Raw genomic sequence first — 13,180 nt, 5'->3', positions numbered from 1 at the left:
AAAACTAATTTCAAATGTCTCTTAAGATTGCTTTCCCACTTCTTGCATTGTGGCAGTTGAAAGCCGACATGAATTTTGTAAGAATGTGCAATCGGGGAATCAGGAAAACCAAGTTCAAAATTCGTATTGTTCACTTGACAGAAATTGGGGATTTTGAGATTTCGTTTTATTAGAATTTAAAATGGAAAAGGTACTTTGCAGAATCCGGCATTGCGTGAGCTTTACTCTATCTATGATCTTAACTTTGTCCGAGCAGGGAACATTTACTGCACAAGACATGAGTCCGACACCTGTTACTAATCCAACTTAACTTTACAATTTGAATATAATTAAAAGTGAGAAGCACAATTAATTAAACGGTTGTATATTAAAATCACAATTGGAAGAAAAAGCTTTATTACTTTTGTTGAATTATTAAAAACATCTTCGAATTCTTTATTGACATGAATTAATAGTGCCCATCAGTGCAAGTGAAATGTTCACAAAACTTGGTTTACCGCTGTATTTATCGACTGTTCTGTTGATGATCTAGAGTGGAATCGTTTCATGTCCCACCACACATGAATAAGAAGCACCACTGGCCCACTCCTCTGCTGTAATGGACAACAGGGTGTACATGAAGAAGGAGGTGCTCTGGCTCTCTGCCATCACCTCGGTGTTCTTGCAGTTACTGGGATTAACTGGCTTGTCATTGTTTGTCCACTTGACGAAGATCTCTCGGGAAGAGAAGCCTCTCACTAAACAGGTGAGGAAGAGAAACCTCTCAGCGGAAACGTCTTCAGTTGGTGGCAGGAGGATCGACACTGATGGCTCCAGTAGCTTTTCTCCTGCAGAATATTTGAAACAAATATAAATCCACTATAAAAATCCAAAATGAATATTGCAATTTCAGACATATTAAAATGTGTCAGTTTTGTTTTTAAATTTAGAATTTATACACTCTCATTTTCTGAACGAGCAGAATGATATCCATCATCATCATTAAGAGTAAAGAGTTTAATTCGAAAGCCGCCTCCATGTTCCCAACCCAAAACAAAGACCTCCTGTACATTTGTCATTGCTGATGTTAAAAACACAGACCAGGCTTCTTCCCACTTTATTTGACTTATAATGAAAAAAGAACAAGCTTTGGTCCATCTTGTTCTCAATCAGATATTTAGCTAACCTGACATCAGACATATGTTTAATGCTCCCAATCTTATTTGGAGCCAATCCAAGCATGTCATTTATGTTACTGGAATGCTTTGTTTTTTCATCTCACCGCTCACCATTTTCTTTCTGGATGGAGTCTCTCAGTGGAGTCGGTAGATACAGATGGTTCACCAAACCTTCAAAACTAACGTGACTCATCCAGGCTTCAGTAGAAGTGCTTAATTTGCTGATCACGATGTCTGGATTTTCTCCAGGCTGGTTAGAGATCTCTGATTTCAGAGTCTTCTTTTCCTGTACCAGGTGACATTGGCACCAGAAGAAAGATTGGACACAACACAGGTTAATGTCACCGTCGCCTCCAGTAAGATGTGTTCTAATGGCGGTGGTAGGATTTTAACTGTGTAATCGTGGCAATCAGTAACTCCTATGAAACAGAAATCAAATCAATGAAAAATGCCTCTTTAGGATCAAAACACCGAGTCTTCAGGCTATTCACTCATGAAGTGAGGAAACCACCTTTGACATGGCAGCTTCCAAATGTTGCTGAAATGATGGTTCCTCTTGCTGACATATTTTGATTTGTGAAAACATTGGTTATTATCTATAACAAGACGCATGTAATCATTCATAAAGAACACTGGCTTTGCAACTCGTGAAACCTGTGAAAAAGTAAAATCAAAGATACCATGACGTAACACATGGAATTACCTTCCTTTCAGAGCTCTTCTCTCACTTCGGACCATCGTTTTATACTTTTGACAAGCTTAATCTGAATATAACGATTTCATTTCTATGTTAATGAAACTTACTTGCAAATGCTGCTGGACATTCTGAATGTCAAATTACATCCCCAATTTTTAACAAACTGTAATCAATCATAATTATTTTCTTTGTTCTCATGCGTTTGCAGGCGTTTAAAAGTGTTAGGGGGCAGTTATCAGTCACAGAAATTCCGTTCAATGTGTTTAACGTTATTGTAAATTATTTGTATTATTGGTGTGAGATCATTTTCAAAAACATACCATGAGATATTATTCCTCCTGTCAAATTTGTAGTAGGTGTACAAACAAAACAGTGAATTTCTTAGTAGAATAGAAACAAAACAAATACGAGTGTCTAACATTATTCTACAAATTGTTGGAAATTTGCGTGAGCATTATTCAGACTTCCACTGATCACTGTGGGAACATATCCATCCGGACACCAGGCTGAATACGCCTGACTCTAATTCCTCGTTCGTTCATCGCTACTGTAGCCTTCCCACTAAAATGTTTTCTCCTGCCACATCCACTAATTGCAGTGAGTACCTTAAAGAGTTTCAATTCGGTTCTGTTTGTCCGGATTGATCAAATGTGATACCAACTTGCGCTTCGGCCTACTCCCATGAATGAAGTTAAAGAGCTCAGTAGCAGATAAAATCTCTGATGTACAATGCCCAAGTCCAACAGGTAATTCCTGAGCAGGAAATGAATCATTGAACACATTTTGATTTATTTTGCAAAAAGGGTAACTGCATATTTTACCTTGTAATTTTGAGTCCACAAGATAGTAAGATATAGGAGCAGAATGAGGCAATTCGGCCAATCGAGTCTGCCCTGCCATTCGATCATGTGTGATATGTTTCTCGACCACATTCTCCAGCCTTCTCCATGTACTAACCGATCAATCGCCATCTTAAATACAGTCACTGACTTGGCCTCCATAACCGTCTGTGGTAATGAATTCCACCACCCTCTGGCTGAAGAAATTCTTCCCCACCTCAGTTACAAATGGTGCACCCTTTGCCTCCGAGGTTATGCCCTCGTGTCCTATTCTCGCCTACTTGTCAAAACATTTACTCCACGTTCACCCAAACTCGGACTCTCTGTATGTTTTAAGTTTCAAAAAAATACCTCTGTGACCCTAATGCCCCGGCCCACACATGACACGCACCTCTCCCCCACCCGCTAAACCCTTTATCCTTTATTGAGTCACCAGGCGTGGATTCGGCACTCTAACTGCCTCTCCAAGTGTGGTCAGCCAACAAACTACTTTCAAAAAAAGACTGTTAAGCCAGCTCACATGTCTTCAATATAGAGGAAAACATGCTCTTCTGATTAGACATAATGTTGAATTATGAGCAATGCTAATGTCACACTCAAACTGAAATGCATGACACGTTTTTGAATGGGATGCTGCACACTTTAGTGCTGTTGACTAAGTTTGATAAATGTGTGTATCTGATTCACATCGGAGTTCAGAATGATTTCTAGTGCTCTCGTATGTATGTCTTACCCTGGGGTGTGGTGATGTTTTGACTTTGAATGTTCTCTCCATGAGTGACCTGGCAGTTGAACACTGCGCTGTTGAACCATTCACCATAACAGCCGGTCAGCCGATTTATTGCCGAGAAATTTCCATTCACCTCACACACGGGAGATGTGAAGACACCAGAATCCACGGATTGGCCATTTTTCAACCAACTCATGGAGATTTGCTTCAGATGGATACCTGCTACTTGTTAGCACTATTCGGGGGCGGGGGTTTAAACTAATTAAGCAGGGGGATGGGATCCAGACTTGTAGTCCAGCAAGAAGGTTAGCTGTTTTTCAGGATGTCCAAGAATGTTGGGATGCTGTGGAGAAAGTATCACTGAGAGGGAATACTTGCAGAAACAGAGATGAGTTCAAGTGTGTGTACTTCAACGCAAGTAGTATCAGAAATAAGGTGGGTGAACTTCAGGCGTGATCGGTACTTGGGACTACGATGTTGTGGCCATCACGGATACGTATAAAGAAGAGGGACAGAAATGATTACAGATGTTTCAGTAAGATTAGGGAGGGTGGTAAAAAAGAACGGGTGTGTGGCGTTGCTAATTAGAAATGCAGAAATAAGACAGGCTGTAGAAAGGCAGTTCGAGAAGGATCTGCCTTTGGAGGTAGTATGGGCTGAAGTCAGAAATAGAAAAGGAACAGTCACCTTGTTGGGTGTTTTATATAGGCCCCCCAATAGCAGCAGAGATGTGGAGAAACAGATTGGGAAACAGATTTTAGAAAAGTGCAGAAGTCACAGGGTAGCCGTCATGGACGATTTCAACTTCCCAAATATTGATTGGAAACTCTTTAAATCAAGTAGATTGGACGGGGCGGTGTTTGTGCAGTGTGTCCAGGAAGCTTTTCTAACTCAGTATGTAGATTGTCCGACCAGAGGGGAGGCCATATTGGATTTGGTACTTGGTAACGAACCAGGACAAGTGATGGGCTTATGAGTGGAGGAGCATTTTGGTGATGGTGACCATAATTCTGAGACTTTCACCTTGGTTATGGAGAGAGATAGGTGCGTGCAACTGGGTAGGTTTTACAATTGGGGGAAGGGTAAATACGATGCTGCAAGACAAGATATGAGGAGCACAAGTTCGAACATAGGCTGTCAGGGAAGGATGTTATTGAAATGTGGAAAATTTTCAAGGAACAGATACGACGTGTCCTCGATATGTATGTTCCTGTTAGGCAGGAAAGAGATGGTCGTGTGAGGGAACCTTGGTTGACGAGGGAGGTTGAATGTCTTGTAAAGAGGAAGAAGGAGGCTTACATAAGGTTGAGAAAACAAGGTTCAGACAGAGCGTTGGAGGGATACAGGATAGCCAGGAGGGAGCTGAAGAAAGGGATTAGGAGAGCTAAGAGAGGGCATGAAAAATCTTTAGCGAGTAGGATCAAGGATAACCCCAAGGCCTTTTATGCGTATGTGAGAAAGATGAGAATGACGAGAACGAGGGGAGGTTCGATCAAGGACAGTAGTGGGGCACTGTGTATTGAGTCGGAAGAGATCGGAGAGGTCTTGAATGAGTACTTTACTTTAGTATTTATAAATGAGAGTGATCGTATTGTTGAAGAGGAGAGTATGAAACAGACTGGTAAGCTAGAGGAGATACTTGTTAGGAAGGAAGATGTGTTGGGCATTTTGAAAAACCTGAGGATAGACAAGTCCCCCGGGCCTGGCGGGATATAAACTAGGATTATGTGAGAAGCAAGAGAGAAATTGGAGAGCCGTTGGCAATGATCTTTTCGTCTTCACTGTCAACGGGGGTGGTACCAGGGGACTGGAGAGTGGCGAATATTGTGCCACTGTTCAAAAAAGGGAATAGGTATAACCCCGGGAATTACAGGCCAGTTAGTCCTACTTCGGCGGTAGGCAAAGTAATGGAAAGGGTACTGATGGATAGGATTTATGAGTATCTGGAAAGACACGACTTGATTCGGGAGAGCCAGCGCGGATTTGTGAGGGGTTGGTCTTGCCGTACAAGTCTTATTGAATAATTTGAGGAGGTGACCAAGCATGTGGATGAGGGTAGAACAGTGGATGTAGTGTACATGGTTTTTAATAAGGCATTTGATAAGGTTCCCCATGGTAGGCTTATGCGGAAAGTCAGGAGGCATGGGATAGTGGGAACATTTGGCCAGTTGGATAGAGAACTGGCTAATCGTTCGAAGTCAGAGAGTGGTGGTAGATGGTAAATATTCAGCCTGGAGCCCACTTACAAGTGGAGTTCCGCAGGGATCGGTTCTGGGTCCTCTGCTGTTTGTAATGTTTATTAATGACTTGGAAGAGGGAGTCGAATGGTGGATCAGTAAATTTGCAGACGTTACGAAGATTGGTGGAGTTGTGGATAGTGAGGAGGGCTTTGTCGGCTGCAAAGGGACTTAGATATGATGCAGAGCTGCACTGAGGAGTGGCAGATGGAGTTCAACCCTGTCCATTGTGAGGTTGTCCATTTTGGAAGGACAAATAAAAATGCGGAATACAGGGTTAACGATAGGATTCTAAGTAAGGTGGAGGAGCAGAGGGATATTGGGGTCTATGTTCATAGCTCTTTGAAAGTTGCCACTCGGGTGGATAGAACTTGTAAGAAGGCCTATGGCGTATTAACGTACATTAGCAGAGGGATTGAATTCAAGAGTCATGAGGTAATGTTGCAGCTGTACAGGACCTTGGTAAGGCCACATTTGGAGTACTGTGTGCAGTTTTGGTCGCCTCATTTTAGGAAAGATGGGGAAGCTTTGGAGAGGGTACAGAGGAGATTTACCAAGATGTTGCCTCGAATAGAGAATAGGCCGTACGAGGATAGGTTGAGAGTGCTAGGCCTTTTCTCATTGGAACGGCCAAGGATGAGGGGTGACTTGATAAAGGTTTATAAGATGATTAGGGGAATAGATAAAGTAGACTGTCAGAGACTTTTCCCGCGGGTACAACAGAGTGTTACAAGGGGACAAAAAAATAAAGGTGAAGGGTGGAAGATATAGGGGGGATGTCAGGGGTAGATTATTTACCCAGAGACTGGAGGGGGCATGGAATGCGCTGCCTGTGGGAGTGGCAGAGTCAGAATCATTGCTGACCTTTAAGCGTCAATTGGATAGGAACATGGATAGATGCTTAAGCTAGGACAAATGTTTGGCACAACATCATGGGCCGAAAGGCCTGTTCTGTGCTGTATTGTTCTATGTTCTATATTCTATGTTGCGATTTCTTCACTGGGACTCACGATCAGAAGAAGAGTTGTTGGAGAAGTGGACCTTTATGAAAAACATCGTATAAATTATCTGACAAATTTGATAAAAAAATACATTCAGTTCTTACGTAACAAAGATTATTGTGGTTAATGGATACGAACCTTGATATTACAAACCTCATAATTGTCCAGAGTGCTCTAGAAGCTGAGATCAACACAGTACAATTAGACGGGCGATGTGATAATGACAATGTAATGCTAAAATTAGAGGTCAGAGCAAGGAGGTCAAGAAGGTACAAAAATGATAGGCCAATTAAATCAGAGGGAGAGATAGCAAGTTTGGATGGTATTCATTTTAATGAAAGGAGTATGATAAACAATGCTGATGAGTTAACGGCATAAAGGAGGAAGTGTGCAATTGATATAATGGAGACATGCTGAGAGAGGGGCAGGAGTGGCAGTTCAATATTCCAAATATAATGCCTTCAATTGAGACAGGGAAAAATGAAGATGGAGTGGGAGTGGTGAAGCTTGTTGATGTTCACCAGTGTGAGGGAATATGTGGACATAGAAAACATTGTGAAGTGTTATGATTTTTTTCAGAAATTAGGATAGATGCTGTGTTGCTGGATGAAAAAATAGTAATATTTCCAGGGCAGGTAACATGTATGCCAAGCAAAGGATGAAATAGTGGGTGGCTGGCAATAATTTATAATTCCTGGCCACCTGGGGATATGGTAAAGCTGCCAATGTGGTATTGTTATGCAGGACAGACGAAGAGAAAAACAATGAAACCACAGGCTGGGCTCAAGCTCGGAATTGTAGTAGGGAAGACATTGTAACTATGGAGACGGGAATTAACCTTAATCTGGAAGGTTAATCAACAATTCTCAGCACGATTTCATTGAACAATTTGATGTTAGTTTTCGAGGAAGTAATTCGATTTCCAGATGATAGTAAAGATCAGAGCCAGATGAGATCAAGTTAATTTGACGAATTGAACGCTGAGTTAGCTGAATGCCGGAGTGCAAAGGGTAATGGTCATAGAATGTTTGTGTGGATGGAAGTAAATATCTAGTGGTGTTCTGCAGGGATCAGTGTTGATTTATTGATATTTCTATTATGTAAAATCTATTTAGAATACAATGCAGGAGATATGGCCATTAAGTTCACAGATGAAACGAAAATTGCCGTGTTGGTAAGTAGTAAGCATGGTAGCTTTAGATTGCAGCAAGGTACAGAAGGGTTGGCAACTTGTGGTGAGAAATAGAAAATGGAAATCATTCTGGATAAGTGTAAGGTATGCACTTGGTCAGAAGCAACTAAGAGGTATTACGTTTTGATTGGTGAAACCGTGAAAAGGACTGAGGATCTTTGGTGTGCATGCCCATCGATCCCTTGTAGTAATGTGGCAGGTGGATAAAAAGACTAAGAATGTGTGTCGGGTATTTGTTTTAATGAGCCATGACATTTACATTAGGTGCTGGGAGATGATACTGGAAATTAATAAAACACTGGTTAGGCCAGACATGAAGCATTGTGTGATGTATAGGACTGCATGTTATGGAAGGAATGTGAATACACAGAAGGCAGCATTATTGACATTTTCCAGGTCTTTTCCTGGGCTGGAAGTTTTTAAGTTATGGAATGTCATTTAGCAAACTGGGGTTGTACTTGGAGCAGAGAAGAATGAGAGAGAAGATGATTGTGATGTCTAGAATTATGGTAGACATACACAGAGTAAACAGGACAAATCCTTTCCTCTTAATGGATGGAGCAATGTCTCAAGTGCATAGGGTTAAGGTAAGGACAGGAGGATATTGGGGAAACCAAAATCACACAGAGTGTGTGAATCTGCAGCTCAGTGTGAGTAAGTCTTGAATAGGCTCGGCACCGAATAACATGTGAGAAATATGCAGATGCACATAAGAAATGTCAAGTCACACAAAGCAATGCATCACTTGCGAATATAGTGGACTGGAATAGTTAGGGGGCTGTTATTGTTAGGCGTAGACTGGATGGACCTCAGGAACTTTTCCTGTACTCTCCACCTCTATGACGATGTCAAATGTATTATAACTCATGCCCTATTCATGTCAACCACACGTGTGCTGTTCGCCTCAGTTCCTACAAGATTTACATAGCATTCCAGTGCTCTGCTTTGACCCGCTGTGTTGAACCTCTTAGGAGAGTTTGCTGCAATCTGCCTCTGACTCAGGCAGGGTCAACTGGCTGCTCAGGGTGTAAGTTCCATTGTTGTTCCTCACGGATGGATAAGTCTTCACTGCAGTCGTGATTGGCCCCCCACCTTTTTTCCAGGTCACCTTGGTAACGTCAGTGTTATAGTCCATGGCCAAACAACCAAAGATCACAGAAACGTCAGTGTTGTGTTGCTGACAGGAGAAGACAAGTCCATAAAGTTTGGGGGGAGATGCAGTCTCAAGGATAGAATGACCAGTTGAGCAAGTTAGTTTCTGTTAATTCGACCTTATTGGTTACCCAAATGCTTCCTCAGCTGTAAATGTATACCAGTGTGTTCCTGCTAAAATCTTTAGTATACCTTGAATTTATTTTAGTTTCCAATCAGTCGTTGATCATGATCTATTGGTTCCCTCTTCAGAAACATGCCCTCTACCTTGACCATTACTATATAATTTAGAAATAGGAACACCCTGATCTGACGAAGAGTAACTGCTGAAAATCTCACCAACTGGCTCTTTCATTGGATTGCAAGTGACGAGCATAGAGTTTTCACAAAATACAAACCAAGAAAACGCGGAAGTTGGAATTGGAAATGAAAACCGAAGTTGCTGGAGAAACCCAACAACTGGCAGCATCTGTGGAGAGAAACCAGAGTGAACGTTTCGAGTCCATTGTACCTTCCCAGTTTATCAATGTCAGCCAAAATCCGCTCTCTGGAAATAAGGTAGTTGCAGAGCACTGGGACTGAGAAAGTATCTGTCGCAGCTGATATCATGCTAATTGCCGAGAAGCTCATTGATCGACTTGACAATTATCTGAATTCTGGAGGCCTCTGAAACAAAGAGGACCATTAAAAGTTCAGAGACTTTGGCGTGTGACAGCTAGCTGAACTGAACATTATGTAAATATGATTCGAGAAATGAACAAGTACTCTTTAACTTCAATAACTATCAAACTGACACGCAGTTTATTGCAAAACTCTAATCTGTCAGATTAATCACTGCTCTGACTTTCTGTCTCGACGTCAATTTCCATTCACTTTGAAAATCCCTACACTGTGACACACTCATTCACCCTTGGAAGCCAGGATTCCCATCACAAGACATGACACACATTCAAGACAATCCATATTATGGACGAGAATGTAATCTCGATTCCTTTCACTCAATTCCACCCCTGCCACCCTGCACCTGGTCCATAGTGAACCTGGTACTGGCACCAGAATTTTGACAATACCTGACAGGACGCCACTCCCTCAGACATGACCTGAGACCTTCACCACTGAACTCTCAACTTACCCAAGTCAATCTGTGCATATTGCACTATAGCTCTGTTCCCAACTTCCCTTTACCGCCTGTGACTTCGTCAGACTCCGAGCTTAACGTTTTGTCATTATATCCACAGCCCAATACCCTTCTGAGCCACTCAACGCTCCAACCCGACTGGCCACCCACCTCTCAACTAACCAGTGTGACACACTGTCCACCTCTCAACTAACCAACCCAACAACCTGCCCACCTCTCAAATAACCAGCATGGCACCCTGCTCACCTCTCAACTAATCAGTCCGACACCCTGCAAACCGCTCATCTAACCATCCCAGCACCCTGCTTCCCACTCAACTCCCCAGCCAAACACCCAACCACTTCTCAAATAACCAGTCTGACATCCTGCCAACATCTCAACTAAAGAACCCGGCACACTGCCCACTTCTTAACTAAACACCCAGGTACTCTGCCAAATTCTCAACTAACCGCGCCGACACTCTGAGCAGCACTGAAATAACCAGACTGATACCCTATTGAACTCTCAACTAACCAGCCTGATACCCTGCCCTTCTCTCAACTGACCAGCCTGGTACCCTGTTGACAACTCAACAAACCAGCCTAGCAGCCAGTCCACCTCAACCCAACCAGCTCCGGACTGCCCTAACCTTTCAAATTACCAGCCTGGCACACTACCCAGCCATCCAGCCCTGCAGCCTGCTGACCACTCAACTAACCATCTTGGCACCAGATAGGCTTCCTGCATTTCTGCTCATAGTACCTCTCTCTTACCAAGCACAACGCGATCAAATTATTTCCTTGTGACCATTATAATTTCCCTTGATGCCACACTGCCAGACTTACCCAGCAGCCACCCAACATCTCACCGCCTACCAGCTCAAACTCTGTCACATTCACAATCTATCCCCCACTAGCTCACCAGCTTCCTACTTTGAGCCTACTGCACCATAAAGTCAGATAGTCGTACAACACAAACAGATCCTTCAGCACCGCTTATCCATACCAACCAGTGTTCCCAAATTAAACGAATTCCCTTAGCCTGCGTTTGGCCCATATCTGTCGAGATCTATGCAGTTCCTGTATCTGTCCAAATGTCTCAGAAATATTGTTACTGTATATGCATTTACCACTTCCTCTGGCAGTTCATTCCAATGTCAACTACTGCTGCAACACAAAGTCTCAGCCCTGATACTCAATGCTCTGTGCAATTAAGACAAATTTTACAAACACCTTCTTCTTTCAAGAATCTATGTATCTCACCCATCAGGTCCCCGTGTTCGATAAAGCCACCTATTGCCCTATCATTGACAGTCTAAGAATCTTTTTATCTGAATCACCAGGCGACTATGTTCGGTAACATGAATCATTGCACTATCATTCACTTTTAGTTGTGACCAGATTTGTCTTCCCATAATGCAATGAGTCATTTTTCCTGAAGAAGGGCTCATGTCCGAAACGTTGATTCTCCTGCTCCCTTGGATGCTGCCTGACCTGCTGCGCTTTTCCAGCAACACATTTTTAGCTCTGATCTCCAGCATCTGCAGTCCTCACTTTCTCCTTCAGGTTATATGTCTATGTTGTGAAATGTGCTTCTGCTTTTCAAATTCACTGTTTATGAAAATTGCAAATGACAAGGTACTCGTCACCATTCCTTGCAGAACAGAATTCCCCAACATTCGCATGCACTTCATACACATTTCACTATGGTATGCTTTTTCTCAACTCTCAGTCCATTCAACAACTGATCTCCTCTTTCGCATTGTTTCGATATAACCCATCAGGGTAAAGTAATTCAGAATAAACTACAATTATTGTATAACGTATATCGTCTCGTTATAATGATCAATCACATAGCGAAATTAGTTATTTCCGTTCTACATTCTCCTAAAACTCAATTAATACCTTGTTCTATCTAGAATGTTCCAGAATATGAGTGACTTAATTCTTAATGAACTCGCTGTTGTTATGTGATTGCCCATTCACAATCCCATTCATGTCAGTGCACTGTCTCTGTCTAGTTTGACCATTCTATCCTCAGGTTAATAACTTTTAATCATTGCTGGCAGACTCGGACATCTTTGACAGATCAGTCAACTTTACACATTTTGGGCTTTCATACCACAAAATCACCTTTTGAAATATGTTTTATTTTATTTCATTAATTTGTAATTCCTGAGATTGTCTTAGGAGATTTTTCAATGTGTACATACTGATCAACCATAGACAAATAAGAATGTTGAACTATTGTCAGGTGGAATGATTTAACATACCCTTCTTTTGTTGTTCTGTATCAATGACCGCAGATTTAGTGGCTATATTGATCCTGTCACATGGAAAATGTGGCTTTTTGATTTGTATCCCTCGTTAGTTACTGGCTATGGCAATTGCACTTCTACTACTTGTTATCACAGAAGACATACTGTGGCGGATCACTTATTATATCCCATCATGTTTCTTTCTCATTACTGCTGTGTGTAGTTTCCCATGCCCTGCATTGTGCAACAACAGGATGTTCAATCTGATACACCGTTAATTAAACAATTGATTGGTTTGGAGCCATTAGTTGTCAGTATCTGAGTGGAACATATTTCTCTGAGAGAACAGCAGCTGTGGTTTAAGCAACGACTGGTGTTCACCTCTGTTTGAAAAAACATGCCTCATTGCTTTATACTGGAAGCTGGTGAGGTCATATAATATGTGTCATGGTTCTGTTATACTGATCCTGGCTTGGTGTTATCTTATTATTTCCTCCCATTCGTTTTAATTTTGTTTTACTGAAACCTCTGACCTTTCGACACATGTTTGTGAGTAGTCACATCTGGCAGAAACTGAGATGTCAGAGCACTAAAGATAATTACAATGACGCAGAAATGGAGAGCAGGAGGACGTCTAAGATTTTACTCTTCAGCAGAGCTGGCAGCTTCATTCTTTTGTCGAAGGTGCATGATATATATATTACTTATTCTATAACATTAGAGGAGCAAATACAAGAGATTACAAAACTTCCGAATTCATATTGCAAACGGATGGATTCATGCTGTGCAATTTAAGTTGCT

General features: G+C 41.9%; 1 pseudogene; it reads right to left on the bottom strand.

Annotated features, from left to right (window-relative positions):
- Window positions 1-528: 528 nt before the first annotated feature.
- On the bottom strand, window positions 529-3,619 carry LOC148142427 (Ig heavy chain C region pseudogene; annotated as a pseudogene).
- Window positions 3,620-13,180: the final 9,561 nt, after the last annotated feature.

The sequence above is a fragment of the Chiloscyllium plagiosum genome, unplaced genomic scaffold, assembly GCF_037043375.1.
Source record: "Chiloscyllium plagiosum isolate Xiang-an unplaced genomic scaffold, Cpla_swu_hap1 HiC_scaffold_29, whole genome shotgun sequence".
NCBI classification, from domain to species: Eukaryota; Metazoa; Chordata; class Chondrichthyes; order Orectolobiformes; family Hemiscylliidae; genus Chiloscyllium; species Chiloscyllium plagiosum.
This window is presented reverse-complemented; position numbering and strand designations above follow the sequence as displayed.